Below are 21403 nucleotides of genomic sequence, written 5' to 3'. Positions count from 1 at the left end.
AGGGCTGGAACAGTACAAATCATGGTACAGAGAATCAACTTCTCGTGCTTAAGAATTATGCGAGAGGGGCACTGGTGTCTCAGTCAGTTGAGTGTCTGACTTCTGCTCAGGTCATGATCTCACGGTTCGTGAGTTTGAGCCCTTCATGGGGATCTGTGCTGACAGCTCAGCCTGGAGCCTGCTTCAGATTCTGTGCCTCCCTCTCTCTCTGCCCCTTCCCTGCTCACGTTGTCTCTTTCTCTCAAAAATAAATAAATATTGGGGCGCCTGGGTGGCTCAGTCGGTTGAGCGTCCGACTTCAGCTCAGGTCATGATCTCACGGTTCGTGAGTTCGAGCCCCGCGTCAGGCTCAGGGCTGATGGCTCAGAGCCTGGAGCCTGCAGCCTGCTTCTGATTCTGTGTCTCCCTCTCTCTCTCTGCCCCTCCCCCATTCATGCTCTGTCTCTCTCTGTCTCAAAAATAAATAAATATTAAATAAATAAATAAATAAATATTAAAAAAAGAAAAGAATTATGTGAGAGAATAAAAATAGGAATAAAAATAGGGGGAAAATGTGATAATCTGAAATAATTACCCATAATAATTTGGCTCCCATTTCTTGAGTACTAAGTGCCAAGCATTATGGTTAGTGTTTTTTTATATACTGTCTCATTTAAATTTGTGATTCCAAAGAACAAAGATGACCTCACTAACAGAAGAAAGATGGGCTGGAAAATACAGGTTTAATCTATAAGCAAGATCTATCTATATAAGATGGTCTTTGGAAGGCAGAACATATTGAGAAGCTGGAGAGCAGAAAGGATCTTCAGTAACAGCGGTTCCTTTCTGGGGAAAAGGATGTACAAGTCAGGCCTAGGGTGAAACAGTCCTAGAAGGGACAACCTGTGGCGTGTGGGGGTGGTGCTCTGTACAAAAACAAACCTGCCATATCCTTCCTAGCGTTAGAGACCTGTTCAGTGCTGGAACCTTCCAAGAAGCACTCAAGTTTCTAGGGGAGTTCCTGGTAGGCTTCAGCTGAAGGGACTCTATCTCCTGGTCTATAAAACATTAGTCTAGAAAAATGATTTAAGCCAGCAACAGGAAAGGGCAAGTATTTTCTCAAGGTCACATCCAGATCAAAATACTAGAGATGTATTATTCTGAGACACCTGGAGGGCAAACCACAATGGATGCCTTACAATAAACCCTTGAATGAACCCAGGTCCCATTACCCTGCCTAACTCCTTTGTCATCCTTCCCCCAATCTGAATTCTTTTTGAGGAAACGCCCGCTTGGTGAAATTGTGGATAAACAGATCTCTAGGCCCACTCAGTGAGCGGTTCTCAACCCCACTTCTGAAGACCACTGCCTCTAACTCCCCCTTCGCTTTTCTTATCTGACCTCGCCTCATTCCTAGCCACTCAACCAAAGAGAGCGGCAGAGAGACTTGGAAGAACCAAAAGGAAAAGGAGACCAAAGGCGTTTTCTTCTAGATGTTTTCAGAAAGGTGTTCACGTCATTTCCAGATTCCATGAAGAGATAATCTCCAAGGTATCACTCAAATTAAGGAGACGGGACTTTTTCCCTCCCCCGCCCTTCTCCACGCACCAGTGGAAGACGAGGGAGGAGACGGCTGAGAGAAGAGGAGGAAGGGGGAAAAGTGAGAGAAGCAAGATGAGAAAGGGGTGTTGAAGGAAGAGATGAGGGCGAGCACAGAGGAGTGTTAGGGGTGGTGGCGAGCCCCCGGTGACCGCCCGCTCGCCCGCCCGCCCACCCGCGCTCGGGACCCAGCCGGGCGCCGCGCCCAAGTCCCGCAGCGCGCAGCGGGCCCGCGGCCCCGCGAGTAGCCTGGACGCGCGGCTCTCCGGCCGGCAGCTGCAGGCGCCCCGCGCGCTAGCGCCCGCCCGCTCCCGGCCCTGGAGCGCCGCCTTCCCCGCTCCGGACTCCTGCGGGGCAGCGCTCCCGGTGAGTGTGCGGCTCGCGCCCGGGCCTGGCCCGCGGGTGGGGAAGCGGAGCCGGGGAGCGCGGGGCAGGGGCCGCCCGCGGCGGAAGGGCCCGGCAGCCCCGCGCGGCCGGAGCAGGATTCCGGCACTTGTTCGGGGCGAACGAGCCGCGCTGGAATTCAAGAATTGCCCTTCCGCACTCTGCCCGCCGCGTCTGCTCCCCCGGGGCGAAGTTGCCGGGAGCAGGAGGGGTCCTGGGCGGAGCAGGTGCTCCGGGCTGGGAGGGAGGGGCCCCACCCGGGCCCAAGGGCGAGGGGTCCGACACCCCACTTAGGAGGGTGCAGGCTTCCGGCGCTCCTACCTGGAGGGGCGGCTGGGGTGGAGAGAGACCGGGCACCGGCCGGAATCCAGCACTGGAGGGTCGGGAGAGTCTTCGAATTCATCCCCCGGCGGGATGCTTCTGGGGAAAACGGTTAGAGAAATGTGAGGAGCCGGGAGGAGGAGTAGATCGGGGGAAGGTTGCAGTTTTCTAACTTGATTTCCCGCGGGTACGAAGCACTGAGGTAAAGGGCAGGAGAGAGCTTCCACCTCGCGGCCACGAGGGGCCTGGGAGGCTGCTGGTCCTGCCCGACTAAGGAAGCCTGCCTTCCCGTTCAGGGGGGCGGTTGAGTGAGGGTGGCTATTCAGGGTTCCGGCCCCCAAAGGGGCTACGAGAGCCGCATCTGTGGGCCCAGAAAGTTAAGGAATGAAATGGAGGAGATGAGGAGACAATACATACGGAGAGGAGTATTTTGGGTGCTTCAGATGCTGGATTGAGGTTTGGGGTTATTTCCACTTGCGCGGAAGAGGCGACCTTTGATAGCGGTCCAGAGAACTAAGGCTGCATTTCCGCGCACTTGGGAAGAAACCTTGAGAAGACTTCGTTTTCTGCATATAAAGTATTTCTCAGGCACCTTGTCGATTGTCACATCGTTAAGCCGATTTGTTCAGTGAGCATGTAAGATGACATAAGCAGGGGAAGTCACCAGCCACTCAAAATCACTTTTTCTGGACTATCTATGTCATCATTGCAGTTTGACTAAATTTTAGTGGGCGTGCTATACCCCAAACCGGGAAAGTGAAACAGATTCAAGACGGGTTTCACTCTGGTTTCATTTATATACAAATCTTTGAAATTTGATTTGGCGAACCCAAGTCTAAATCCTTAAGTTTGAGTTGCCCCTTTTGTCCACGTATTTGCTGAACAAGGAGGTCTGGACTCTGAGCTGGTTTTCACTGTGAATTGGGAGTGTCAACGAGCCAGCTGCAAGCCCGAGGAAGACTCTCCATCCCTCTGGTCTTAGAATTACTGTTCCTCCTTCTCTTTCCCTTTCTCCCTCTCCAAACTCATAAGCAGGTTGGAGCATCATCACTGTGTATCTCCTCCAAGGAAAGTGGAGTTCTTGCTCCTCTCCATCCCATTCACACCTGTGTGTCAACGTTGGTCCTGATAATGAGAGTAGTTATTCACTGTTTCCAATCAGAAGTGGTTTTCTATGCTTTACGTGGCTTGTTTGTTAAACCCAGCTGTTTCTAGAACAAATGTTATTCTTGCCTGGTATCAGCTTAGGAGTTGCCAGATTTTGTCCAAGAAATTTTAATATATTTCCCCACACCTTCTTTGGTCGGTATGAATCATTTGTCAAGCCTCGTCCACGGAGACTTACTACAGAACTAATGAACTTAGTTATATCAAAGGGTCGTTCCCTTTCAACAGTATGTAAAGAGCTCTGATGGAATGAAGATTTAAAGAAGAGTGCAATTTTTGACACTTTAACTCAGTAGGCAAGTTTTATAGATGCCTGGGATTGAGCAATAACACATTTGTAAAGGCAGCTTTTTCAGTTTTAAATTCTTAACTGGAAATGAGAGGAGTAATAGTTTGCATTTTCTTATCTAGTAAGTGTGGTCCCTTTTGAATGTGATTAACTATTACCGAAATCACTTCAAGGATTTTTAAAGGGCACTTTCTAGTGTATTAGTAATAAAGGGCTAGTGTAAAACAACATGGATATGGTTATATTTGAAAGGCTATGGCAGGATTCTCTTTTTTTCAATAAGAATTTAAGGAGTGGAAAGGACACTGATTGAGGCAGAGTAAACAAGATGTAGCTTGTTGCTTCCTGATTGCTATTAACTGAAAGCACGAATAATCCTTAGGTCAAGACCTGTAGGGAAGCATCTGTAGTGATCTGATATAGAACCACAGCTCCTGTGCCCCACAGTGAGAAGCCTTCCTTTTCCATTCCCTCAACCCTAAATTAGACAGGAAAGAAATGCTCACTTCTGCTCTAAAAGTGACGAACTCTTGAAATGCAGTAGGGAAACTCAGAATTGGCATCTGCAACAGAAATTATTACTTCCACTTGAAAAGGTGCAAAGAGAAATGTCAGAGCCTACGACCGAACATAAATAAGCAAAAATTGTATCAATGAGTACATGTAAGTATTAAAGAGAGAAGACTATATCGATCTAATAATTTCTCGGTGGTGTTTCCTTCTCTCAGAAGTAGTTGGTGGCCTTTTTACCCATGGTATGCACTTTCTGTTTTCTTCTATGTACAAGAGGAAGCCATTAAAGCATTTCTATTGGGCAACAGTTTTACCAGGATCCTCTTGATACTGGATCCTCTTGATACTGTGTTGAGATAATTTGTATAAAGACAAGAGGGACAGTAGGGAGGCTGTTAGGGAGCTAGTTCAAAACCTAGACTTTGATCAGAGTGATAGCTGTGAATATACCATATCCTGGATATATTGGAAGTAAAGGTGAGAAGACTCCATGATGTATTAGACATGGTTACTGACAGAGGAAAGGAATCAAGGTTCATGCCTAGATACATGATCAGAGCAGCTGAAGGAGTGCAGTTGTCACCCACTGATATGAGAGGAGTCAGGAGAAGCAGTTAACCTTTGAGCAGCCTATTCGATCTTCAGATGCGGGCATCTCAAGAGTAGTTGGGAGAAAGCTCAGGGAAAAAGTCAGAGTTGGAGATAAAAATGTGTAAGTCACTACTATATAAATGACATTTAGAACAATGGGACTTTATGAAATGATTTAAGGGGAGAATGTATTTAAAGCATCAGACTGAGAAAAGAGCTCTAAAACAGCCCAAAATATGGACACTGAAAAGAGTAGGAACCAGAAAAGGAAACTGAGAAGGAGCGGTAAGTGAAACGGGGAAATCCAGAAGGGTGTAATATCATGGAAGCCAGAAGAAGAAAAGTATTTTAAGAAGGAAGAAGTGAGGATCAGCTGTCTCCAATGCTGCAGAAGAGTTAAATTGTATGAAGACAAAGAATTACCTTGAAATTTTATTTGGCCTTGAAAAGAGCTATTTCAGTTGAAACGGTGGTGATAAAAGATTGACCAATAGGGATTGAACAAAGACTAGTGACCTTGTGATTTCAGTCCTGGGAATTTATCTTACAGATATATTGGCACTTAGGAAAAATAATATATGTTCCAAGTTACTCCCTGCAACTTTTTATATGGATAAACAATTGAAAGCAATAAATACTTGTAAATAATAAACAAAATTAACTATGTACATCCATTCAATGGAATACTATCCAGTTGTTAAAATTATTAAGGCACCTTTCTATGTACTAAGATGAAAAGATTTTCAAAGTATATTAAAGAGAAAAAGTTGCAATTCAGTATGCATGGTATGTTATCATTTATAGAACAAAGGAAAATGAACCTATGTATGAAAGTATATATTTAAAAACTGGATAATAGTGGTTGCCTACAGGGAGAAAAACTGGGTGTTGGGGTTCAATAATGGGAGGAGGATAAAGTCCTGTATATACTTGCTTAGTCTTGTATATACATTAATATCTTTGAGTTATAGTTATTGAAAATACTAAATAAAAGTTTATATGCAAATCACACAAAAAATTGTAGTTTAAAATAATAATGAGGAAAAAAGAATGGAAGATGAGGAAGCAAAAACTCTGTATAAAATAGCTTTTTCAGGAAAAAGATGAAAAGTGGCTAGAGCAGGCCATGGGGATTTGTTTTTAAAATGGGAGCTGTAGGGGCGCCTGGGTGGCGCAGTCGGTTAAGCGTCCGACTTCAGCCAGGTCACGATCTCACGGTCCGTGAGTTCGAGCCCCGCGTCAGGCTCTGGGCTGATGGCTCAGAGCCTGGAGCCTGTTTCCGATTCTGTGTCTCCCTCTCTCTCTGCCCCTCCCCCATTCATGCTCTGTCTCTCTCTGTCCCAAAAAATAAATAAACGTTGAAAAAAAAATTTAAAAAATAAAATAAAATAAAATAAAATGGGAGCTGTAATGTTGGAATTAGGCCAATGGGAATGAACCAGGCAGAAGCAAGAGTTGATTTAAAAAATAGAGAGGGAGTGAGAAGAACTGTGGGAGCAAAGTCATTTAATAATTGGTAGGGGATAGAATTCCAGAACTGAATGAGTGAGAGAACTAGCAACACTAGGAATAGGGACAGTGCATTTTCCCACAAAGCCCCAGACTTGTATCAGTCCTTTGGTCAGCCTCCTATATTCCTAAAGTGAAGTGCTGCCTGGGACATTTGTAGAAACTCTTCTAATTGACGCCACTGTAAAGTCAGTTCTTATGTCATTTGTTCACTTAACCTCTCATCAAATCTTTTCTTACCATCATTTGGCATTCTCTGCAGTTCTCCAAAGCAGCCTGAGCACAGCTGGCCACCCTTCTCAAAACTAATCCTGTCTCTGTCCCTGTCCTGTGCTTTGCTCTCAGGATGATTCCTCTTTAATGGGAATTCAGACACTCCCAGGAATGAAGCTCTCTCCACTCTTCTGACTCCTGTGTGTTTAGTTGCTCAGCTACTCTCCTTCCCTCTTATCCTATAGTCAAGCTGACTTCCTCTCTGCTTTGGATCTACCACTGCCCCATTCCAATCTGCACCTTGCTTCATAAGCCATTCTTTGTATCACCTGCAACATTAACTTCTTCTTTATTTAATGACTCCATTGTTTAAGTTGATTAAGATTATATCACTCTCATCCTTAAAACAAGCAAACAGAAAAGCCTGTCATGATCCTAAACAATCCCTGTATCTAGTCCTGTTCACTCCTTTCCTCAGTCAGCTTCTAAAAAAACTAATTTTTATTTCTTGCCACCATCTCTTCCCCTCCCATTAACTCCTTTCCCACCATAGCCTGGCTTCCACCCCTACCATACCATGAAACTCCTGTGGCAACTGTCATCATATTTTTTATTTTTATTTATTTAAAAAAATTTTTTTTTACGTTTATTCACTCATTTTGAGAGAGAGAGGGAGAAAGCATGATCAGATGAGGGACAGAGAGAGAGAGGAGAGAGCGAGAATCCCAAGCAGGCTCCACACCCACCAGCATGGAGCCCACTGCGGTGGTTCCATGATCCAAAAGATCATGACCCAAGACAAAGTTGGACGCTCAACTGACTGAGCCATCCAGGTGTCCCATGTCATCATATTTTTAAACCAGAAGCTACGAATCACTGAAACCTTAGCTTGCTAAACTGTGTAGGAACTTCTGGCAAAGTTAACCATTAACCATTCATACCTTTACTTCCATTAGACTCAAAGATAACTTCCTTGCTCTTAAACAAAGTTAGTGGCAGCACTTTCTTGGTCCAGTTTCTTTGTCTTTGAATTTTACTTCTCCATTCATTTGGTGATCCTCTTCCACTATCTATCCTTAGCTTTCTTCTCCATTCACTGCCATTTTTCTAATTCTTCTTTGGTGAAAGATCCCTTTAAGAAACTAGAAACACAAAGGAACAAACAACAATGGTATTTCCTCCCTAAGAAAATAATGCACGTAAGTACAAATAATTGCAGATCATTTTTTGTCAATTGATGGACTCACCAAAGTTCATGTATGGGAATTAGGAATCCTTGCTACACCTTATAAAATAATATCATTAGCTACTGTGGTTTCAGTTACCTCCAAATGGGTCCTACTTATTTCAAATGTGACAAGTCTCAATTCTAACATTGCCCATTAATAGTTCTCTGCATCTGCACCGAGGTCTAACACATACTACCTTCATGAGTTTGTCCATAAAATATAAATAAATAAAAATAACTTTCTTATCACTGTTAGTGAAAAAATAAATATTACTGCCACAAATAGTAGGCAATAATAAAAAAAAGTAATACAACAACAACAAAAATAGTGATCTTATAAAATTTTAATCAGGTAAAATTATTGCCAACTAAAAGTCTTGAGCCTGAGGCCAACTTGCTCTCAGCTTATTAAAAGGGAGATAACAAAAGTTAAAAACAGATCTTCAACAAACTGTAACACTCTCAAAGGGAAAGAAAATTGAAAAGGGAATAAATTCCTCACTTTGTTATTCAGTTTTATTTAATGCCATGACGTAGTACAAGTCAAGTCATGTCATGTAGCACCAATGGAACTTGGACTTGGGAAAATTTCCCTGTCTACTGCATATCCAGCTCAAAACTCCTCATTAAGCTACAGACCCTAGAGATCACCAGATGGACAGATAATGACCTCTAGGCGCAGTCAACAGGCTCACAGTTAAACTCATCTTCTTTCTCCCCTAAATGTATAAGTTTCTTGTATTCCATATCCCATCAGAGAAACTCCCAATTCCTTTTTTTAAAAATTTTCTCCATACCCAGCCAAATCCAGTCAGTCTGATGAGTCTTTTGAATCTACTTTCCTGATCATCCATTACCTTACTTCAACTCAATATGCCTGGCCTGGACCCTTTTAAGTATCTTTAACTTCATCTCCCTGGACCAAGCCTTGCCCCCATGAGTCATTTGCCCCATACTGCTACCAAATTAATTTTAGAGATTAGTTCTGTCCCATGCTTAAAATCCTTTGGTGGCTTCCCATGTCTTTCTGGGAACAAGCCAAACTATTTAACTTACTCTTGTGGCCCTCCTTTATCTGGATTTCTGCTCCAGCTTCCTTCCGATCACCCCACCTTGCCCGTCTGCCAGCTATGCTTCAGCAATAGGGAACTCCTCACTGACGCATGAGGTTTTCCTCTCTGTTCTTCACTTAGGTCTGAATATCCTTCCTTCTACCTGGGAAATTCTTAGTCATTTGCCAAAATTCAGATATTTGTTTTCCTTTCTAGACCCTTCCTATAACTAGAAAACAACTCCCTTCTGCTAGCTTCCATGCTATACTCACTGGCTATATGTATTTTTTATTTATTTACTGATGTCTTCTCTCCAGTTACACCAGGGTGTCCTTGGATGCCACAATTGAGTCCTATTCATCTCTATTTCCCCTGACTGAGTGAACCATAGTATTTGGCACGAAGGGCATCAAAGACAAACTTCTCTGACTCTCCTGTTGCCTGCAATGAAAATGCCTGTAAACCAGCCACAACCCTGAACACTTCACAAAAACCCTAGATGGGAGGGTGATTTTCTAAAAATCATTGCAAAAATGTCTCTTTCTCTATTCAGTGGTGCCTCTGTCTATGGCATTTCACTGTTTCAAACTATTTCACAAAATTAAAAGACCAAGAAACTCAGAGAAGCTTCCTAACATAATCTGCTGTATCCACCATATCTGAGCCAGATGGCTGTTTTTCTTATATAATAAAACCTCAAGGGAAGAATATTATATAACTTCACTCAATAACCCACTTTAGTGTTCAACTACCTTTACTTTTTTATACAATGTAAATGGACATTGCCATGGTTGTTTTATTTGTTTATTAAGTGGACAATACATGGTTACATTTTCCTTATATCAAGTTTTCATCTATTTCAAAACAATGTCAACTAATATTGAAGAAAACTATCTCAATTAAATCAAGATTTATTGATACTCACTACTAATGTTTTACAAATGTCTGCTTGTCAGCTATTCAAGATGTAGAGATCTTTGGCTCCAATTCAACCTGAATCTTTCCTCTCTTTTTGCATTATTACCCAGTCTTGTAATTAATATATATCAATGTATTCACACACTCATGGTGAAAACTAATAGAATAAAATCTTTGAGATAGAGGTTTTACATAAGTAGAAACCTGTGAATACACTAAGACAGTCAAGGTTATGTGCAAATACCTAGCTATCAAAAGCCCTAATTTTATAATTATTTTTTTAATCTTACAATACTTTTTGAGGCATCTGTCATATTTCAAAAAGTTTATAAAGTATGATTTTGTTTTCTGAATGCCGTAGCAAGCAAAATTCCTGATTACTGCCTTGATAGCTAAGATAATTTCAGAAAAACAGTGATTTGGCTCATGCTTACAGGCAAGGATGGTTTAGTTATATGGTACAAGTAATAATGAATAGGTGGGTTGCATATTTTCATAACTTCTTAATGTGTGAAATAATGAGTTCCAGATTTGGAAAGTGGTCATTTCAGCATTCTCTCTGCGAGTTAGCCAGTGTAGCCACTGCAACACAACACGAATAATTCAAGGCATCTTTTAGCTGTTCTTTGGCTTCTGGGCAGCTATGCTTTTTTTTTTTTTTTTTTTTTTTTTTAATTTTTTTTTTCAACGTTTTTTATTTATTTTTGGAACAGAGAGAGACAAAGCATGAACGGGGGAGGGGCAGAGAGAGAGGGAGACACAGAATCAGAAACAGGCTCCAGGCTCCGAGCCATCAGCCCAGAGCCCGACGCGGGGCTCGAACTCACGGACCGCGAGATCGTGACCTGGCTGAAGTCGGAGGCTTAACCGACTGCGCCACCCAGGCGCCCCTGGGCAGCTATGCTTGACAAGGCAAGGACCCATCAATCTTTATCATTCTAGTTGAAATAAAAGCAATGGATCTCTTTACTCTTACCTTGCATAACTAAAGTCTAGACTGTGTAATTTTCACCCTTTCTATTTTGAGAAAAATAGCTTGAATTTCAAATGCTCGAAGAACCAATTTCTCTCAAATTCATCTGTGGATCTCCCTTTCCCCCTTTCCTTATTAAACTCAATCAGCCACCATTAGTCCTAAAACACAGAAGAGAGAAGCTCATATTCTTCCCTTCATAAAGCATAATCCTGGAAGGGGCTTTCAGATGAAAGGGTTTAAGTTCTGAAAGACTTCATTTTTGTCCTAAAGAAGGTTAGCAAGATTTAGCTAAAATCTATGCAAGTTTCCTTTCTATGCTTTTCCTTTCAGTATACTCTGTCACTAAAAGTACTTGCAACCTTTCATTAAATATCCTTGCTACCTCAGGACCTAAGTGGAGAAAATCTGTCAAGATTGTTGCACTTTTTAAAAAGTATATAAGTTTCACACCATTGCAAAGTTATAGACAGACAATAGTTCTGCACTGGCTAAAAAAGTTTACCTTAAAACCAGTATCACACATTGTAACATTAGATTTTTTGGAAGAACATCTAATTTAATGTCAGATACAAATATGTAGAATTCATAGTGAAACAGTAGGGAAGTGTTTTCTGGATGAATAAATGTATGATTGTCTATAGCATAGAAAAGTGGTATTGAACCTCACAAAATGTAAATAAGAGGTAGAAGGAATGTTCCTGCCCTGGACAGAAATTCATTGAGTAGAAGAAAAATTGACAAAATTAGAACTACACATACTTCCATGAATACAAACAATGGCTTGAGAATTAACTGATAATTTTTATAGTTGCTTTCCAACGTATCATTACATTTTATCTTCACATCCAGACAGAAATGATTATCCCCATTTTATGGAAGAGGGAAGTGATACCCAGAGATTTAAATTGTTTGTCTTAAATGGTGAGGGGCGGGGGCACAAATACACATTTCAACTTGGTCCAATCATCTTCCAACTATAGAATATGTTGTCCTTTGACCCTAAAGTATCTGAGAAAAAAACTGCTTCTTCTCTGGATTCCTTTTTTTAAATTTTTTAACTTTTTTTTTTTTCCAACGTTTATTTATTTTTGGGACAGAGAGAGACAGAGCATGAACGGGGGAGGGGCAGAGAGAGAGGGAGACACAGAATCCAAAACAGGCTCCAGGCTCTGAGCCATCAGCCCAGAGCCTGACGCGGGGCTCGAACTCACGGACCGCGAGATCGTGACCTGGCTGAAGTCGGATGCTTAACCGACTGCGCCACCCAGGCGCCCCTCTGGATTCCTTTTTAAGGTAGATTTTTTTTTTTTATCATTTTCATTGTTAGGTTTAAATAAAAAATGAATTGCAAAAGTTACACTTAAAACTGAAAAGTATTTTTTCTATTACTTACTTTACAGATGCTTTCAATATATAAAATGTGATTTTATTCTAATAACATTTTCCTGATTATTGAAAAGATGAATATATAAAATCACTTAAAGAAAATAATAAAAGTCTCCACAATTCTATCACAACCTTCTCACAAGAATTGAGTATCATGTCTTAGTTTTTAACAAACTTTTGCTGAATTGATAGCCAAAATTATACATCTCAACTCTTGTTATATTGGTGTATTTTTCCTTTGATTACTTATAAGGTTGAATATAATTCCTTTTATTTTTATGGTCATTTGAGTTTCTCCTTTTTGAATTATCAATGCTTTTTTTTTTGTTGTAACTATGGACATGTTTATGTTTTTTCAAAGCTCTGTCATATGCTGTAAATTTCCCCCTTTGTTGACACCTTTGAACTTGTTCCATGATTGGTGGCACTTAAGTTTAAATTTTATGTGGTTTAACATTTCAGGTTTTTACTTTGGTTTGGTTTTAGTTTCATGAAACCAAAAGTAAGTTTACAATTTTCCATCTGAAGATCAGTTGGATATTTGTTCATATTTTCCAATAGCTATGATGTTATTTTCTATTTAGCTCTTTGATCAAGCTTTAATTCATTTTTTATATATCATTTATGACCTTTTATCCCTAAATATTTACCCTATTGTCTTAATACCATGTTTTGAAAGGTCATTCTATCTTCACTTGTAAGAAATACTAAATTTATTGTCTGCTAGGTGCTCCTGTTTGCAGTGATAAGTTCTGTTTAGTGGCTCTCTCTCAGTTGTTGCAACAGTGGCACTACTTTTAGATATTGTGAATTGGGCATTATTTTAGCAACTGTATTCAAGGGTTTTCTATCATTCTCCAAAATGTTGTGTATTCTTTCCTGTGTGTTACCCCTTAGTGAGCACGGGTAATTTTCTGAGATATCAAAAATTTGAGTTTCTTATTGGAATAAGCATTTTTTTTATTTATTGTTTTATTTTTTTAAAATGTTTATTTATTATTGAGAGAGAGAAAGCGTGAGCAGGGGAGGGGCAGAGAGAGAGACAGAGAATCCAAAGCAGGTTCTGTGATGTCAGCACAAAGTTCAACATGGGGCTCAAACCCATGAACTGTGAGATCATGACCTGAACAGAAGTCACTCAACCAATTGAGCCACCCAGGTGCACCTTCAATAAGCATTCTTTTTAAGTTTATTTATTTATTTTGAGAGAGAGAGTCAGTGCATGCATGCAAGCTGGAGAGGGGCCGAGAGAGAGGGAAAGAGAGAATCCCAGGCAAGCTCTGCACTTTCAGAAACCGTGAGATCATAACCCAAACCTAAGTCAAGAGTCAGACGCTTAACTGACTGAGCCACCCAGGCACCCCTGGAATAAGCATTTTGAGTACATGTAATGTGAAAGGACTAATTGAATTTCCCTTGTAGGAATATGATATCTCTAAACTTATTTAGGACTTATTTCTTATTGTGAATTAAGTTTTATAATTGACTTTTTATGGGTTCTACACATTTCTTTTTTGGGTTTTTCCTAGGTATTTTATGTTATGGAATATTAATATGACTTATAGGTATTTCTTATTACATCTTCTTGTGCTTATGGCTAGTTCACAGAAAAGTCACTTATTTTTATTCATTTATCCTTATTCTATTTAATGTGACAAATTCTTGTTAATATAAGTGAATTTTTATTCTCTTAGCTATTTAAAATAGACAATAATATATTCTGAATCCAAAAATTTTGTCTGCTTATTTTTTAAGCAAAAACAATAAATAATTATGTTTATAAAGCTATTCTATTAGAATTACTATATATTATTCTCAAAAGTATAAACCAAATAGTGTACCGTTGAAGTCTAATGTTATTCTTTAATTTAGAAGTTATTTTGAAGAAAGTGACAAAGTTTTAAGTTTTTGTATTTAAATATTTTCAGTGATGCTTATTTTTATTATAATATTGTGACCAGAAAATGTGGACAGCATGATTACTATTTGAGCTGCTTTTAGAAGGTTTTCTTTTTGTTTTATATGTGTTGAATTGTGTGAAATATCACTGCACACTTGAAAGACAGTGAATTATGTGCTGTGTATGACACAAGAAGCAGTGTATTCATCACTTTTATATTCTTGTTATTTTATGCATATATTTTATTTTTTTAACTTTATTTTTTATTTTTTAAAATTTACATTCAAATTAGTTAGCATATAGTGCAACAATGATTTCGGGAGTAGATTCCTTAGTGCCCATTACCCATTTAGCCCATCCCCCCTCCCACAACCCCTCCAGCAACCCTCAGTTTGTTCTCCATATTTATAAGTCTCTTCTGTTTTGTCCCTCTCCCAGTTTTCATATTATTTTTGTTTCCCTTCCCTTATGTTCATCTGTTTTGTATCTTAAAGTCCTCATATGAGTGAAGTCATAGGATTTTTGTCTTTCTCTGACTGACTAATTTCACTTACATAATACCCTCCAGTTCCATCCACGTGGTTGCAAATGGCAAGATTTCATTCTTTTTGGTTGCCGCTAATACTCCATTGTATATATATATACATATACACGTGTATACATATATACATATATATGTATATACATATATACACGTGTATATATACATATACACGTGTATATATGTATACGTATACATATGTATGTATACGTATACATATATACATACGTATATATACATATATATGTATGTATATATATACACATATGTATATGTATGTGTGTGTGTGTGTGTATATATATATATATATATATATATATATATATATATATATACACACCACATATTCTTTATCCATTCATCCATCGATGGACATTTGGGCTCTTTCCATATTTTGGCTATTGTTGATAGTGCTGCTATAAACATGGGAGTGCAAGTGTCCCTTTGAAACAGCACACCTGTATCCCGTGGAAAAATGCCTAGTAGTGCAATTGCTGTGTCTAGGGTAGTTCTATTTTTAGTTTTCTGAGGAAAATCCATACCGTTTTCCAGAGTGGCTGCACCAGCTTGCATTCCTATATTCTTGTTATTTTATATGATTAACTGTTACTTATTTATAGGGATCCATTAAAGTCTCCCTCTACAGTCATTATTTGTCTATTTCCCACTGGATATCCAGCTTATGGGTCTTTTGTATCTTGTGGTGCTTGATTATTGGGCACTTAAAGATATATGATTGTCTAGTTTTCCTATATGAAATTTATTTAATCTTTTATTTTCATTGAATTCATCTTATCTGATATTATCCTTCTTTTTTATAGGTCTGCCTCAAATTTGTTGGCCTGAATCATTTTATAGTTGAATTTTTCTTACAAACAAAATATTATTAGCTTTCACCTTTACCTAATCTGGATAGTTGATCTGGGTATCTTTCCCTTTTAATAGGTGAGCTTACCTTACAATTTTAATTACCTTCTTTAAATATCAGATTCCATTATACCTGAACCAAAAATTTTTCTGTGTTTTCTTATTTCTTCTTTTGTCACTATTTTTTGACACTGATGGATAATTTCTTGATTTGTTTATTTTTTGATATTATAGCCAAGTAGAGTTGATGTGTATTCTATTAGAAATTGATATAGATCATTGCTTAAATTTCTTATCATTTCTAAGATTGTGTGACCTGATAGAAAGTGAAGGGAACAAATGGTTTCAAAAGAAACTTCTTTCATCAAAATGTTATTATCTATTCCATTTGATGTTACTGCCCAAGCCACAATAAACTTCAGTAGTGTCCAATTCCTTGCTTGGCCAAATGACACATTTCTGGATTAGCATGCCTCTCAAGGCTCCAAGGAAACAGCAGGTATGGGAATAATACCTCCCCTTCCTACCCAAACTTTCTTTTGCTGCCATTACTTTACCCACATGTATGGTATGTCAGATAGAGCCTGCTAGCACTCTCTTTGCTTCATTCATCCCAGATACACAGCTTTTCTGAAGGAGGTAAAATTTTAATTACTTCTCACTATGCCTTCCATCAGATTGATTCACACTATTTCCAGCAGAAATTCCTGAAATTTGTGCCAGGAAGATGTCAGGTATCACTAGTTTTTAACAGTAGCTCAATCATTTTCTTCTTTACTGGTTTATAAGTTATTTTAATATGAATTCAAGTGGGCAAAGAACTATATGCAATCTTGTAAAGAAATTCCTCAAGTTGTGGCTTTGACCACATCATGTGAAGAAAGATAAATTGTAACTTTGCACAGGTGTTATTAATTTTAAGAAGCATTTGGCCAGATGTGTATACATTGAATTCTTTAGCTGAGATAGAGCTTCTGTCAGCTCTTATAAGCTTAGAATACTAAAACTTTCTTATTTTCCCCCAAATGATCTAACTCTTTTTTAATGTACCAATTGATCATAGACTAGGTACTCATATATAATCCTGATTTCAGATACTTCATTAACTTCTCTCTTCTCAAAGTTCAAAACGGCTACTTACTTCATACTTCTTAAATTCTCAGTTAAGATATTTTCAGTTATATATGAACAGTGGTCATAAAATTAGGACTTATCCAACACTCTGGCTCACTGCTTCTTTAAATGATTATTTTTAAATCTTCCCTTGCAGTTCGTTATTTTTGGACATTCAATAGAGTTCTGTTGTGAAAAAAGCATTCCTACAGGCAAGTTCGGAAACTACTTGAATTCAATAGTTCTTGGCACAATGACACATTTAAATTGCAATTTGAAAAAGGAGCAAGGTAGGGTTATGAGTAAATAAGGGGAATAGAGGAAATTGATGGATTTTGTTTTGTAATAGTGGGAAGTCTTTGCAGAATAAAGGATATGACAATAATATTTCAAATGTCAACTGATGAAAACTCAGCTCTGAAAGATACGTAATAACAAAGGAAAGAGATTAATATTAAAATTATTTTTAAAAATGCTTTTAAAGATTCTGGATGAAAATGTTTGACTAGTGGTGTTCCAGTAAATGTTTACCAACCAACGTTGGGAGGGAGAGCAAGAGCCCAGATTTGTAAAGTTTGCCGATTTTCCTATTGCAAACAGTGTATCATGATCAATTTTTTTTTAATTTTTTTAACGTTTATTTATTTTTGAGACAGAGAGAGACAGAGAGCATGAGTGGGGGGGGGCAGTCAGAGAGAGAGGGAGACACAGAATCTGAAACAGGCTCCAGACTCTGAGCGGTCAGCACAGAGCCTGAGGCAGGGCTTGAACTCATGAACCCGAGATCATGACCTGAGCCAAAGTTGGACGCTTAACCGACTGAGCCACCCAGGCACCCCGTATCATGATCAATTTCAAAGTAACAAAATAAAGTCACTGAACACATTTGGGAAGAAATGTGCCCAATGGTTTTTGGCCAGTGGGAGCTAAGTCCAGCATACCTCTAGTATAATCTTAATAACATTTTTAAAAATGATTACCAGACTATGTAAGATCTAACTGGTAAAAACAAAGGATATTTTATACCTGGTACTTTCATATTTAAAGTAAGGAACAAGGCAGTGTGGTGCAATTCAAAGTGATCAAGACCATTAGGACCCGAAACTGATGGGTTTGAATCCCAGAACCATCACTTAGTGTGTGATTTTAGCAAAATTACCTAATTTATCTAAGCCTTAATATATTCATCTGTAAATTTCTGAATAACGAAAGCTATTTCACTAGCATCTTGTGATGACTAAAAGATATAATACATAAGAATGTAGCTCATATATAAGTAGATATTAAATACTTTTTTCTCCATCTTCTGTACTAATTTCCTGTCCTAACTCATTAGAAAGTAGTAAAATGAGGTCAGAATTGATGTAATATGATTAGTAAGGAAATGGTCATGTCTCTAGTGTTGGCACACCTATGTAGCAACCTGAAAAATTGCTTTTATATAGGAGAGAAAATTCTTTTCTTTTTAATGTTTGTTTATTTTTGAGAGAAAGAGCATGAGCAGGTGAGGGGCAGAGAGAGAGGGAGACACAGAATCCGAAGCAGGCTCCAGGCTCTGAGCTGTCAGTGCACTGTGAGATCAGTATGAACTGTGAGATCATGACCTGAGGGAAGTCAGGTGCTCAACCGACTGAGCCATCCAGATGCCCCTAGGAGGGAAAATTCTTGAGAAATGTAGACACCACCGCAAGAGAAGAATTACTTACATGTTTTCCTTTCCATTTCTAAAGTGTCAAAATAAAATAAACACAAAACTTTGAGGAGTTGAGGGGACACGTGGCACATGGATAATCTTTACAACTTGATGCTGTTGCTTATCATTTTGGAGCCTCTCTGGTGAAAGAAATAGAAGACAAAAAATGTAGAAAGGGTATTGAATGGATCAACCTGTGGTATTTGCCACAAAAATACAAGTCTGCAAAAGGTAGGAATAATACGTCATGGGAATTCATGGAAGAAAATAACTTTTGGCTGTCATAAACAGGAGAGACTTAACCTCATATCATTTGAAATGATAGTTGCAGGATTTTGATGAGTAGAAATTGTCAGATTTGGAGTATTTTCAGTGAATCAAACAAAAAAATATGAATTGACACAGAAGTATGAGAGATTTTTTAAATAAAAACTTCTGCTCTTTTTAAATTTTTTAAATGTTTTATTTATTTTTGAAAGAGAGAGAGAGTGGAGGGGGGAGGGACAGAGAGAGAGGGAGACACAAAATCTGAAGTAGGCTCCAGGCTTTGAGCTGTCAGTACAGAGCCCGATGTGGGGCTTGAACCCATGAACTATGAGATTATAACCTGAGCTGAAGTCGGATGCTTAACCAACTGAACCACCCAGGTGCCCCTGAAAGATTTTTCTTAACAGAAAAGTGAGTAACCTAATGTATTTCAGTTGCAAACTAGACCCAGGGTAGGATCAGGAGATACACTACAAAAGTAGCTTGGTACCTAATTAACAAATGAGCCTATGTGAGGTTTTCCATTTCCTATGAAGTTAACATATTTGAAGATGCATGCACTATATTAGCTGCTTTACATATGTTTCTGTTTAATTCCCAAATCAATACTAAAAAGAAAGCATCATCTCATTTTATGGAAAAGGAAACTACTGCCAAATTGAACTTGGATGACTTAAGGTTATACAACTTATCAGCAGAGAGACATTGAAAAGTTTTGACCAGGGAGGTTACATGATGGGGAGTACAAATTCCTATAGTTATTTGATATTGGCTAATTAAAATTCTTAACTGAATTTTACACAAAATGTAAAATTAGAAGCTATTGATTACTGCAGACACAGAAGCATCATTCTTCATGTAGCAGATGATAATGTCTTAGTAGCCTTCCTTATGGAAGCAAGAGTGACCAACCTAGCATTTCACTTCCTCCCTCTTTACAGCATATCATTGAAGGTGTTTTTGTCCTTTCTGGTATATTAAACAAGTTATCTGGGCAATTATTTCAGGATTTTTATCTAAGTTTTCTTTGAGGAATACATTAATCCATCTACTCTCCCTCAATGACTTAGTTTGGATTAATTTTTCAATGTCATTTGAAGACAGCCAAGCCTTGAGGAAATTTGAAATATGACAAAAGCATGTGGTTAATCAAACGACAACATATGCAAATATATGATTCTAGTGGAGAAGAAGGACTTAGTTGAGTGGCTAGGGAGATATCATTCTCTGTGGTTGTTCTTACTGAAATCACCAGTGATCTCCAAATGGGTAAATTCAAAAACAACCTTCAACTTTCATCCCATCTTATCACTTGGCAGTATCTGCTATAATTTATAGAAGTTACTTCTTTTTTTTACAACCACTTTATTGAGGTAAAATTCACATGTAAAAAACTGTAAATATTTAAAGTATGTATACAACTTGGAATCTTTGGACATAAGTATACATCTGTGAAACTGTCACCAAAATCCATGTCATAAACATATCTGTCACTTCCAAAAGTTTTATCTTGCCCTCTTCATTATTTCTTGGTAATAAGAACACTTAACATAAGATCTACCGTCTTAGCAAATTTTAAAATATACAGTACTGTGTTATTAATATAGGTGTTGGGCTCCTGGGTGGCTCAGTCGGTTAAGCATCTGACTTCAGCTCGGGTCAGGATCTCATGGTTTGTGAATTCAAACCCCACATCGGTCTCTGTGCTGACAGCTCGGAGCCTAGAGCCTGCTTCGGATTCTGTGTCTCCCTCTCCCTCGGCCCCTCCCCCACTCATGCTCTGTCTCTCTCAAAAATAAATAAACATAAAAAAATTAAAAAAATAAATAGGCGTTATGCTGTTCAATATGTCTTTAGGATGCATTCATCTCCCATAACAGAAACTTTGTACCCTTTGACTAATACCTCTCTGTTTTCCCCTCCCCCTAGGCCCTGGCAATCACCATTCTACTCTCTGTTTATAAGAGTTTGACTATCTTAGATTCTTCATATAAAAAGGATCATGTAGTAGTTATCCTTTTGTGACTGGCTTTTTCCATTAAGGTAATATCCTACAGGTCTATTCATGTTGTTGTGAATGGCAGAATTTCCTTCTTTTTAAGGCTGAAAAAATAGTATTCCAGTGTGTGTGTGTGTGTGTGTGTGTGTGTGTGTGTGTAAATACACACACACACACACACACACACACACACACACACATATTCTTTATCCATTTGGGTGGTTTTTGATCTTGGTTTTGTGCATAGTGCTGCAGTGAACATAGGCATGCAGTTATATTTTCAAGATTATAATTTTAATTCCTTTGGATAGGTACCCAGAAATAAGATTGATGAACTATATGGTAGTTCTGTTTTTAATTTTTTAGGTACTCTTCATGCAGTTTCCATAGTGGCTACAACAGTTTATTTTCCCACTGCAGTGCACTAGGGTTCCCTTTTCTCCACATCCTTGACAAATTTGTTATCTGTTGTCTTATTGATAATAGCCATTCTAACAGATGTGAAATGGTATTATTCTGGTTTTAATTTGCATTTTCCTGATGATTCATAATGTTGAGTACTTTTTAATATACCTGTAGACTCTGTATGCCTTATTTGGAGGAGCATCTATTCAGATGCCCAGGGTTTTTTGTTTGTTTGTTTGTTTGTTTGTTTTGTTTGCTTTTGCTCTTATATATTTTGGATATTAAACCTTTATCAGATATATGACTTGCAAATATTTTCTCCCATTCCATAGGTTGCCTTTTCATTCTCTTTATTGTTTTCTTGCTATGAAAGATTTTTAGTTTGATATAGTCCCACTTGCCTATTTTTGCTTTTGCTGCCTGCACTTTTGATGTCTTATCCAAGAATTACTGCTAAAACCAATGTCAAAAAGATTTTTCCTTATGTTTCCCT

General features: G+C 38.5%; 1 long non-coding RNA gene across 1 annotated transcript in view; it reads left to right on the top strand.

The window, feature by feature from the left end:
- The first annotated feature begins 1437 nt into the window (after positions 1-1437).
- Positions 1438-21403, top strand: part of LOC147577509 (uncharacterized) — a 93657-nt gene continuing 73691 nt past the window's right edge. The window contains exon 1 of the long non-coding RNA XR_015255839.1: positions 1438-1944. This is a non-coding gene — a long non-coding RNA (uncharacterized LOC147577509). The remainder of the gene's footprint in view (positions 1945-21403) is intronic.

Source organism: Puma concolor, chromosome C2, assembly GCF_028749965.1.
Source record: "Puma concolor isolate L17-30 chromosome C2, mPumCon1.1.hap2, whole genome shotgun sequence".
NCBI classification, from domain to species: domain Eukaryota; kingdom Metazoa; phylum Chordata; class Mammalia; order Carnivora; family Felidae; genus Puma; species Puma concolor.
This window is presented reverse-complemented; position numbering and strand designations above follow the sequence as displayed.